Source organism: Cervus elaphus, chromosome 16 (assembly GCF_910594005.1).
Source record: "Cervus elaphus chromosome 16, mCerEla1.1, whole genome shotgun sequence".
In the NCBI taxonomy this organism is placed as follows: domain Eukaryota; kingdom Metazoa; phylum Chordata; class Mammalia; order Artiodactyla; family Cervidae; genus Cervus; species Cervus elaphus.
In genome coordinates, this window is record NC_057830.1 from 20,651,034 (window position 1) to 20,663,613 (window position 12,580).

General features: G+C 40.7%; 1 protein-coding gene and 1 long non-coding RNA gene across 4 annotated transcripts in view; one reads left to right on the forward strand and one right to left on the reverse strand.

The window, feature by feature from the left end:
- Positions 1–11,060, forward strand: part of LOC122709949 — a 163,980-nt gene extending 152,920 nt beyond the window's left edge. For both annotated transcript variants that reach the window (XR_006345780.1, XR_006345781.1), the window contains one exon: positions 9,750–11,060. This is a non-coding gene — a long non-coding RNA (uncharacterized LOC122709949). The remainder of the gene's footprint in view (positions 1–9,749) is intronic.
- The window catches only part of PLPPR1 (phospholipid phosphatase related 1), a 552,374-nt gene that overhangs the window by 148,330 nt on the left and 391,464 nt on the right, over positions 1–12,580 (reverse strand). The window lies entirely within an intron of this gene.

Here is a 12,580-nt window from a genome sequence, read left to right on the forward strand (position 1 = left end):
TAGCCAACTTTGTTACAGTCTGATCTAAAAACAAAGAGCACAAGGATGATTCAGACCACAAAGCTCAGCATGTGACTTGAGACAGCTGGAGGAAAGCAGAGAGTTTGCAAATGTCAAACTTGCTGATGGGAACAAGGACCCAGGGCCATCTGATGGGCCACCACCAGGACAACTGTTCAATAGATAGCAAGACAGTGCCCAGATCAGAAGGTCATTCCCTAATTTTCTTTTTCAATTCAATTCAGTTGATACTGTTTACCCTAATTTTCCACCAGGAAAAAGAAAAAAAAAATAGCTGGGGGAAAGCAGAAGTTAATGTTTCTTTCAATAAAATCAAAGGCTAGAAGGAAATGAAGTTTTGATGCTCAGTTAAACTGAAACCTTGAAGCATCGGAGCAAGCACCAGAAGTATGCATGCATGTATGTGTGTGTGCACACACACACGGGCTGGGATGGACACACAGACACACACCCTTCCCCCTCAGAAAGGCTTAAAGATAGGGAAAGTTCCAGGCAAATGTTGTGCTCACAGCTTAAATTCTGGAGAAAAGAGGTACGGAATATGCTGAATTGCTCTTATAAAGTAGTGAATATGATTTTTAAATATAATTAAGTACAGGTCTTCCTTGATTTATGGTGGAATTACATCCTGATAGACCCATCATTAACTGAAAATCGCCTAAGTAGAAAATGCATTTAATTCACATTAACTTACCAAACAGCTTAGCCTAGCCTACAGAACACTTATAGTTAGCCAGCAGTTGGGCAAAGTCATCTAACACAGAGCCTGCTTTACAATCAAGTACTGACTATCTCAGGTAATTTACTGAATACTGTACTGCGTATGGAAAAGAAAATGGTTGTATGGGTACAAACTGGTTGTAAGTGTATCAGTTGTTTATCCTTGATCATATGGCAAACTGGGAGCTGCATGCAGCTTAGGACCTTGCCCAGCATCAGGAGACACTATACCTCATTTGCTAGCTCTGGGAAAGATCACAGTTTGATCTTCAGTCTTTCTGCTGAATGGCTTTCACACCATTACAGAGTTGAAAAGTATTAAATCCAACCATATTAAGTCGGGAACTGAATGTATTTATATTCTCCTGCATCTGGCTCCAGTTATTAAATTTCAAATATAATTTCAAAAGCAATTGAAGTTAACGAAATTTGTAACGATGTTATAATCTGTTATAGGACTGACTATATTAAAGGTAAAGATTGTTTTATTGTGGTCTCTCACATCATTCCAGAGAAAATTGCCCATCAATCAGACTTACCATCAACTTGCACTATGCTTGTTCTAAAATGGACTGTATTTTAGAAAGGCTCCGATGTACCTAATACCATAACACCTTTTACTAAACTATTTTGAAGACAAACATCGAGAAAAGATGCCATTTTGTCCATTCACTTATCAATGAGGCTTTATTAAGTATCTACTAGGTACAAAGTTTTAGGCTTTGAATAATGCAAATATGGGTAAAACAGACATTGCCAGCCAGTCACTTACAACCTAGTTAAGAACGCAAATGCAGTCAAGTGCAGAGTCTACTTATAAAATGATATAAATGATGAAAATTCATAGAAAGAAGAGAATGTTTCCAAGCAAGATATCTGAGGTGAACTGAAGAGGACAGGAAGTTATGAACATGCTCAGGAGACAGATGGATTTCTAGGTGTTAGGACTGGTAGGAGCAAAGTATGGAGTAGAATAGCCCAGACCATATCTATGACATGGAGTTATGGTTAGGCAGATTTCTTCTATCTCTAGAAGACTGGTACTGGATTGTTCAATGCAAGCTAAGGAGTTTAGGTTCATTTCATTGGCTTTTGTTTACAGAATATAAGATAGGTGATGGTGGGTGAACACTGGAGTCAGCAAGACTTATGAAGGCTACAGTTTTTCCAGTAGTCATGTACGGTTGTGGGAGTTGGACCATTAAGAAGGCTGAGCACCAAAGAATTGATGCTTTTGAATTGTGGGGCTAGAAAAGACTCTTGAGAGTCCCTTGGACTTCAAGGAGATCAAACTAAGCAATCCTAAAGGATATCAACCCTGGATATTAATTGGAGGGACTGATGCTGAAGCTCCGATATTTTGGCACCTGATGCAAAGAGCCAATTCATTGGAAAACACCCTGATGATGGGAAAGATTGAAGGCAAAAGGAGAAGGGGGGCAGCAGAGGATGAGATAAATGGTTAGATAGCATGACCAGTTCAATGGATATGAATCTGAGCAAACTTCAGGAGGTAGTGTAGGACAGAAGACCTTGGCATGTTGCAGTCCATGGGGTCACAAAGAGTCAGATGTGACTTAGCAACTGAACAACAACAACGAAAGAGTGGCCACTATCATCTAAGTAAGACATAATCAGAACCATGCAAGAACTGCTTCAATCCAGTCTCTTAAAAAAATTTTTGAGGTACACAGGGAGGAGACATAAATAGGAGTGCCTGTTTGAACTGGGGCCTCTGTAAAGTGGCCAAGAAGGGAACGTGTTATGTTGTTAAGGTCAGAGGGACTAGAGTGCTTTTTCAGACTTCCAAGTCATTGGTTCCTGCATTTCCCTTTGAATTTGGTTCTGATTCCCATCTCCAGGGCCACTGTGAGTTTCTAATGATCGAAGAGATGAGATCACTAATTAAACAGACAGGAAAGAAGCAAAAAGTTCAAGTCCAGCATGAGAAACTGCTGGGGAAGAGAAGATATGCCCCGCAGACCAGAATTCTAAAGAAGCTGCACAGGAGAGTCCTTTTGGGGGTGGTGGTTCCAGGACATTAGACAGCCCTTTATGGTCTTGCCTGCAGGGATGTGTCACAAGCTGTTCTGAGCCACGGGGAGGCTGTGATACTGTTGTTCTGCCAAGCAAGGCTGCACTTTCCAATTTGAAGCTAAGTTGCCCAGGAGCCAAGCTGTTTGTTGTTGAGAAGACAAGGAGAGAAAGAGCATGTGTGCATGTGTGTGTGAGAGACAGAAAGTGACAGAAACATCCAGGAGTTCAGATATCCAATCTATCTGCACATCAACTCTCTGGAACAGAATGATTCTGTTTTTGTCATTAGGCCTGCTCAATCTTCAGGTGTCCTCAGAAATCACTGCAAGGAAGTCCCTGTGTCCTCATGACAGGGTAATTAATTAACTCTGTTGGACCCTGTTAGGGTCTCTCAGGAGACAGAAAAAAGCGTTGAAAGGAATCCCCTTTCACCACAGGAGATTTCAGAGAAGGATTACACAACCCTGGTGTAAGCCTTGGTTTGCCTGCTATGCAACCAGGAGAAGGCTGCACATATTCTGTGCCTGACCCTAACTTAGAATTTGAATGAGTATAATAACAATGATAATATTGTCTGCTAGTCTCCTTGATAAATATGTTTTAAGAACTTACTAACACATGCCAGACTTTATGCAGAATTATGGTCTTAACTTTTACATTTAACACTACAGTATTTCTTGAGTTAATTTGCATATGGCATGGAAATATGCTGACCATTCTTTCCAATATTGCAGCCTGCCTCCCTCATTTCATCCTTCTTACTCTAGTCTATTCTCTCTTTTATATATATCACTCATCATATAACATACCATAATTTATTTATTCATTATGTTTATCATCTTCCTCCAGTGACCAGGATGTAAGTTTCATGACTCCTCCTGTTTTGTTCACCAGTTGTACCCTAAGTGTCTTTTGGAGAGAAGACAGAGAATAATTACAAGTGAGACAAGACAGTCTCTCTCCAGGACCTAATGGGGAACCCAACATAGTATAGGGGTTAGGAGAGTCTTCCCTAAAGAAGTGATCTTGGATACATATAAGATTGTATTGTATTCCTGTTAAAAGGAATAGAACAGGGGAACTTCCTGATATGAGAGAAAGCATGGCCACACAGCTGCAAAACACAGCATCGGCAACGGACACATGATGAGGGCTGGGATGAAAGGGCTCACGATGCAAGGCTGGGGAGACACATTAAAAAGTCTGAGATTTGTTCTAAGAACAATAGTAAACTATTGAAGGGCTTTAAGGAACAAAACAGTCATGCCCCGGTTTGCTTCTACTAAAGACAGCTCAGAATACAAGAGAATGGTTTGGGAGAGTGGGACAAGAGAGACTGTGGTGAGGTGACCAGCGGAAGGATCCTGCTATCTCTAGATAAAAGGAGAAGGTAGCTGGGGCTCAGGCAACAGACACAGACAGGTCAGTGAACTCAAAAGATCAGAAGAGCAAATAACATTTAATTATTGATTAAAATAGGAGTGGTGGGGATATTTAAATGCCTTTTAAAATTTAAATCCTGAGTACTACCTTATTTGTGCTGCCTCCAGGGGTGATGATGAATAGCTTTGCTTCCTCTCCTGTTAAATCAGCCGCAGCCTCTCCTTCAATCTTTCCTCATAAATCCCAACTGTGTCTTCTCAGCCTTCATCTGGCCCAGAATCAGGCACAGCATGGAACAGACAATTCTTGAGAATCACCTCACAATATCTCATTTGAAAATACCATGCTTACTCGAGAGAGAGGTGATATATGTATACTTGTGTGTGTGCATGCATTTGTGCTAAGTTACTTCAGTTGTGTCTGACTCTTTGTGATCTTATGGACTGTAGCCCACCAGGCTCCTCTATCCATGGGATTCTCCAGGCAAGAACACTGGAATGGGTTACCATGCCCTCCTCCAGGGGATCTTCCCAACTCAGGGATCGAACCCACATCTTATATGTCTCCTGCATTGTCAGATGGGTTCTTTTTTTTTTTTTTTATTAGTTGGAGGCTAATTACTTCACAACATTGCAGTGGGTTTTGTCATACATTGATATGAATCAGCCATGGATTTACACGTATTCCCCATCCCGATCCCCCTTCCCACCTTCCTCTCCACCCGATTCCTCTGGGTCTTCCCAGTGCACCAGGCCCGAGCACTTGTCTCATGCATCCCACCTGGGCTGGTGATCTGTTTCACCATAGATAGTATACATGCTGTTCTTTTGAAATATCCCACCCTCACCTTCTCCCACAGAGTTCAAAAGTCTGTTCTGTATTTCTGTGTCTCTTTTTCTGTTTTGCATATAGGGTTATCGTTACCATCTTTCTAAATTCCATATATATTTGTTAGTATGCTGTAATGTTCTTTATCTTTCTGGCTTACTTCACTCTGTATAAGGGGCTCCAGTTTCATCCATCTCATTAGGACTGATTCAAATGAATTCTTTTTAATGGCTGAGTAATATTCCATGATGTATATGTACCACAGCTTCCTTATCCATTCATCTGCTGATGGGCATCTAGGTTGCTTCCATGTCCTGGCTATTATAAACAGTGCTGCGATGAACATTGGGGTGCACGTGTCTCTTTCAGATCTGGTTTCCTCGGTGTGTATGCCCAGAAGTGGGATTGCTGGGTCATATGGCAGTTCTATTTCCAGTTTTTTAAGAAATCTCCACACTGTTCTCCATAGCGGCTGTACTAGTTTGCATTCCCACCAACAGTGTAAGAGGGTTCCCTTTTCTCCACAGCCTCTCCAGCATTTATTGCTTGTAGACTTTTGGATAGCAGCCATCCTGACTGGCGTGTAATGGTACCTCATTGTGGTTTTGATTTGCATTTCTCTAATAATGAGTGATGTTGAGCATCTTTTCATGTGTTTGTTAGCCATCTGTATGTCTTCTTTGGAGAAATGTTTGTTTAGTTCTTTGGCCCATTTTTTGATTGGGTCATTTATTTTTCTGGAATTGAGCTGCAGGAGTCGCTTGTATATTTTTGAGATTAATCCTTTGTCTGTTTCTTCATTTGCTATTATTTTCTCCCAATCTGAGGGCTGTCTTTTCACCTTACTTGTAGTTTCCTTTGTAGTGCAAAAGCTTTTAAGTTTCATTAGGTCCCATTTGTTTATTTTTGCTTTTATTTCCAATATTCTGGGAGGTGGGTCATAGAGGATCTTGCTGTGATTTATGTCGGAGAGTGTTTTGCCTATGTTCTCCTCTAGGAATTTTATAGTTTCTGGTCTTACATTTAGATCTTTAATCCATTTTGAGTTTATTTTTGTGTATGGTGTTAGAAAGTGTTCTAGTTTCATTCTTTTACAAGTGGTTGACCGGTCTTCCCAGCACCACTTGTTAAAGAGGTTGTCTTTTTTCCATTGTATATCCTTGCCTCCTTTGTCAAAGATAAAGTGTCCATAGGTCCGTGGATTTATCTCTGGGCTTTCTATTCTGTTCCATTGGTCTATATTTCTGTCTTTGTGCCAGTACCACACTGTCTTGATGACTGTGGCTTTGTAGTAGAGTCTGAAGTCAGGCAGGTTGATTCCTCCAGTTCCATTCTTCTTTTTCAAGATTACTTTGGCTATTCGAGGTTTTTTGTATTTCCATACAAATTGTGAAATTCTTTGGTCTAGTTCTGTGAAAAATACCGTTGGTAGCTTGATAGGGATTGCATTGAATCTATAGATTGCTTTGGGTAGAATAGCCATTTTGACAATATTGATTCTTCCAATCCATGAACACGGTATGTTTCTCCATCTGTTTGTGTCCTCTTTGATTTCTTTCATCAGTGTTTTATAGTTTTCTATGTATAGGTCTTTTGTTTCTTTAGGTAGATATACTCCTAAGTATTTTATTCTTTTTGTTGCAATGGTGAATGGTATTGTTTCCTTAATTTCTCTTTCTGTTTTTTCATTGTTAGTGTATAGGAATGCAAGGGATTTCTGTGTGTTAATTTTATATCCTGCAACTTTACTATATTCATTGATTAGCTCTAGTAATTTTCTGGTAGAGCCTTTAGGGTTTTCTATGTAGAGCATCATGTCATCAGATGGGTTCTTAACCACTAGTGCCATCTGCGAAGTCTGTGTACATGTGCAGCTGATCCATACTGTTGTACAGTGGAAACTAACACAATATTGTAAGGCAATTATATTCCAGTTAAAAAATAAATTAAAAATATACCATGCTAAAACAACAAAACCAGTAACTTATTGCAAATCCATTCCTTCAATAAGTTGGGATCCTTTAACATATACAAATGCCCTTCCTTATTTTCTTTTTGCCTTTCCAACTCCTCTGTATCCTTTAGGACACAATTAGGTAAGTCAGTCATTCACAACAATCATGCTTTGATCTGCCCATAAGCTGTGCATGCTTACTATGTGAACCATTGATTTGGTGTTTGGTCAAAAGCAACATTAGGATGTGAGAGCTGGACCATAAAGGAGGCTGAGTGCTGAAGAATTGACACTTCTGAATTGTGGTGCTGGAGAAGACTCTTGAGAGTCTGTGGGACTACAAGGAGAACAAACCAGTCAACCCTGGAGGAAATCAACCTTGAATATTCATTGGAAGGACTGATGCTGAAGCTCCAACACTTTAGTCACCTGATGCGAAGAGTTGACTCATTCGAAAAGACCCTGATGCTGGGAAAGACTGAGGGCAGGCGGAGAAGGGGGTGACAAAGGATGAGATGACTAGAGGGCATCACCTACTAAATGGACATGAGTTTGAGCAAACTCCGGGAGACAGTGAAGGACAGGGAAGCCTGGTGTGCTGCAGTTCATGGGGTTGCAAAGTCAGACATGATTTAGTGACTGAACAATGATAAGACCCTTCCCAGCCCATGGTTCTCTTTTGTATTCTCATTTTCATCTTTCACTGCAAAATTTTTAGTTAACTTCCAGTGGGCAAATGGCTTATCTTTTCTTCCAGATTATAAACTCCCTCACAGCATCTAGCCCAGGCCTAAATGATAATATACAGAAAGTATTTATGGTCACCAATGTGAGACACCCAGCTGGGTGTCAAGTGGGCAGTCAGCAAAATGCTGGCCATAGTAACATGTCAAATCTTCTGTGAAGACCCTGTGATTAAAGCAGAGTCAATTCATGAATATTTTTTCACTTTAGAAGGAAAATGAATGAACTCAAACTATTGATCCAATTTCAGATCCATAGAGTCACCTGTCCTTTTGGTAAAATTACTTAAAAAATCCACTATGTTTTCCTTCCTTTCTGCCTTCCCATTTTTAACAGGAACATTTATAAAGGTGTCAAAAGGTCAGGATGAAAGTAATAGCAAACTATATATAGAATTCACTTAATATTTATAACCACTATATGAAATATACAATCCATTGTTGGATCTTTTGGGGGAGAAAACAGACAGTTACAGAGAATTTAAGCAGAGCCCAGGATCACATATGACACTAGGTTTCAAGCTGGGATTTATAACCTAGGTATCTGATCCTAAAGTTTGTGTACTCAGTAATTGTATAATTTTCTTCTCCAGAAAAATGAAAAGGGAAGCAAAGGGCTTAATTTACATCCCTGGTCCCAGCTTGCTAGCTGGGGTGAGTTTGCTCTTTAACCTGCTGGTTCTTTTTATATTTCATTAGACATCCAGGGATTGTGATCACCTAATGCAAGCCCCAAGATTTTCCTGATTTTATTAAAAAAAATTTTTTTTTAATTTATTTGGCTGTGTGGGGTCTTAGTTGCAGCATGCAACTCCAGTTGTGCAGTGCTGGCTTAGCTGCCTCCCGGCGTGTGAGATCTTAGTTCCCTGAGCAGGGTTCAAACCCAAGTCCTCTGCATTGGAAGGTGGATTCTTAGCCTCTGGACTACCAGGGGATTCTTCCCTAGTTTTACAAGAACTTTCACAAGTTGTGGCCCAAGATACCTTCAATGACTATACTTAGGAGACCTCTCATCCTTTTCTCTATCTCACTGAAATTCCACACTTCAGAGGATCATAAAATTACTTCAGGGACTTGATGTTATTCTGTGGTCCAACCCAGAGTGAGTTAAGGATAAATCTTAGCCCCTCAAAGGCACCTGTTTACTGACCGACATTCGCTGTCTATAAACAAGCTTTGGGATGAAGTGCGCCCTTGTTCCAGTGTTCGCACCACGTGTCCCCCTTTCTCTCTGGACTTTGCTGATGTGTAACCTACAGAGGGAAAGCTGGGCAGGTTAATGAACAACCTCCCCAACAGCTTGCTGTCACTAGAATACCACCAGGACAGAGATTTCCTTCTTGGGACAGCATTAACCCTCCTCACACGAGTAAATGTCACTCTGCATCTGATGACAAAGTCGCAGGTTCCAGGCCTTGAACACTAGCTTTGGAGTCTGACAGGTGTTGGATCTGGACCCCAGTCACAAGAACCAAGTACATAAACTAGATTAAGCCACTGTGACTTGCTGTGTTTTCTATTCCTTGGTATTATTGAGGTTGTGCTACAGTAATCGGTGTGAGGGGTAATTACATGATATGTACAGTGGTTAGCACATACCAGGCATGAAAGATCACTACAGGGACTTCCCTGGTGGTCCAGTGGTTAAGACTCCGTGCTTCCAATGCACGGGGCACTGGTTCGACCCCTGGTTGGGGAACTTAGATCTTGCATACCACAGGGTGTGGCCAATAAAATAAAATAAAAAGCAAATAAAAATGTTTTTAAAAAGAAATCTCACTACACCCCTCACTTGCAGTCACTTTTCTGCTTTTGCCCCTCAGGGCCAAATATCACCCATTAGGGAAACAGTGCTCTACTATCCTGCTTAATGAGAATGGACTGTTTGTAGAGAACATTAGCCATACTTATTAAACATTCTTCTTATTCACCCAGACCTAAAAAGGTTATTAATTACTGAGCTTTGGCTAATTCCCAGAACGCCTAATTTGTTCACATCTATTTTCAGAAAACCTTCAGATTTGAGTATGAGTTAATTTCACTATTTTATTTTCCCCTCACAGAGAAACCACCGTTCAGTGGAGCGGATAGCCGGGTACAGGCTACATTGCAGCCAGCGGGACTTTATGAGCAGGAAATTCATTCTTGAGATTGGAGAAGAAACGTGGGTAATGAGATAAGGGAAGCGATGAACCAAACAGCAAGGAAAATTAAAAAGCACTTGCGGGTTCTGCCTGAAGCTCTTAATTAACCATATTCTCCACAACACAGAGCAAATCCATCTGGGCAACCCTGGAAGTAAAAACATAGCACGTAGCACTCGGTGATGGGTCACGGCTGGCAAAGTGGTAGGTCAAACACTGAAGATATGAGAAGCCCCCAAACTCCCAAATCAAAAGCAATGGTGAGGCGGAAGCTAGAATGCCCTAAACTTAATGAACTAATAAATTAACTTCCCTCAAACTTGGCACATCATGCTAAGAAGACAGTGTTTAGAGCTGCCACAACAGCTCTAAAAAGAAATGGGAAGAGACAGCTGCAGGAACGTGGATGGCAGCTGCAGCACAAAACTTCACAAGTTCTGACCTCAGCAAATAAAGCCAGTCACAGCATCATTTGCTTTGTCCTTGGGAAGCCAGGCACTTTTGCCGCTACCTTGCGGATGAGCCAAAACTGTTTCTACCCAAAGCATTTTATTTAGGGCTTTTATATGACCACAAACTGGGTGTCAAGCAAAAATCTTACATCCTAACATTTGGGCCAGGCAGAAGATATTCCTGCTGTTTACGGGGTGGGGATAAAACACCGTCAGGCTCTGTTAAATCATGCAGACACACCTAGCTAAAAAGTGAAATCTGCAGCCAACAGAAAGATCATTTCCTGGATACCCAGTGCTGGACCACATAACACGGACTAGTTCATCACATCTTCGTTCCAGACCTCCTGGATATTATTTTACCCTCATTTTACAGCTGTGAATTTTGAGGCTCAGAGAGGTTAAGCAACTTGCCTCATGTGGTTCCCAGCTAACAGGTATTAGAAGCTAGGATATAAACTAGGTCCAAAAGGTCCAGAGGTAACCGAATTCCATCTACTTCATCATGTTAGCTCCTCATTCTACACAGTGCTTACCCAGGATAACCAGGCTATTCATACTTGTGGAGATATGGAAATGTTTACCATAGTGAATACTATGAATCAAATACTCAAAATAACAGTCTCAGAGCAGGAAGCTGCCTCATGAGTCATCTAGTCCAAGAACCCAGCCTATGCTTAGAATTTCAGAAAAGGACTTTTACACAGTTTGAAATAAGGCAGTAACTTTCCAGAGAGGTGAGTAGTCTTGGGGTTGGGAAAAACCATTTATGAGACACTCTTTTCTCCCCCTTTTAATAAATAGCATATTTTGAATGCCTCTTGTGTGTTAGGCCATGCTAAGCTCCAGTATTGCCTTAAGAAACCCCACAGTAATCTTTTTTTTTTTTGCCACTTAATTTTTTTAACTTAAGGATATTTCCTTTACAGAATTTTGTGGTTTTCTATCCTATATCAACAAAAATCAGCCATAGGTACACCCATGTCCCCTCCCTCCTGAATCTCCCTTCCACCTCCCTCCCGTCCTGCCCTTCTAGATTGTCACAGAGCCCATGTTTGAGTTCCCTGAGTCATATAGCAAATTCCCACCGGCTATCTATTTTACATATGGTATTATGAATTTCCACATTACTCTCTCCATATATCTCACCCTTTCCCTTCTCCCCTCCCCTCCTGTCCTTAGGTCTGTTCTCTATGTCTGTTTCTCCATTTGTGCCCTGAAAATAAATTCATCAGTACCATAATCTTTCTAGAGTCCATATATATACATCAGTATATGATATTTATATTTCTTCTCTGACTTAGTTCACTCTGTATAATAGGCTCTAGAAATTCTATAATAATCTTATAAAGCAAGTTCTATCATTAATATCCCCATTTTACAGATACAGAAACAGGCTTAGAACCATTGCATAACTTGTCCAAAGTCACACAACAAGCAGGCCTTAGTGCAAGGATACAAATGTAGTTTATTCATGTGGTCCTCAAGGTATGTGGAGATACGTAGTAAAATAAGGAGTAAACCTAATGACTTCCTACTATTCTCTGTCTTGACATCAGCAGGCAGTTGTGATTATTTGCAAGTTTGTGGCAGGTGGCCAATAACCCAACACATTCTTCCATCTAAAGTGAAAGTGTAAGTAACTCAGTCCTGTCCAACTCTTTGTGCCTCAATGGACTGCAGTTCACCAGGCTCCTCTGTCCATGGAATTCTCCAGGTAAGAATACTGGAGTGGGTAGCCTATCCCTTCTCCAGCGGATCTTCCCAATCCAAGGACTGAACCTGGGTCTCCTGAATTGCAGGGGGATTCTTTACCATCTGAGCCACCAGGGAAGCCCTTCTTCTATCTAAGGTTTGTCCAAATACTTCTCTAGTTTCCTAGGGTCAGAACGTCTTGGGGCAACTGAGCTAACGTGTTAACTACCACTTATTGAGCCTGTATTTGAACATCTCCAGTGAATAAAAACACTTAAAGCTTGTTCCATTTATAAGCAGCTCTGATGATCAGAAAAATCATACTTATATTCAATTGACAATGCAATTCAGTTAGGAACCTCCCACTTTTATCTCCCATAGGGTCAAGGGCAAAAAATAATGCTAATGAAGTGATATTTCCAAAAGTAAAGAGGTTTAATGCAATTTATTGAAGCACAAGTGATCTTGAAGGAAACTGAGATTCTTTTCAAGGACAGCTTTAATAGCTGAAGGAGAATAACATTTTATATCCAACCAACCATCCAGCTACAGACAACTTGTCACACTAAAGTGGTTAAAAAATTTTTTTTAATATTTCAATGA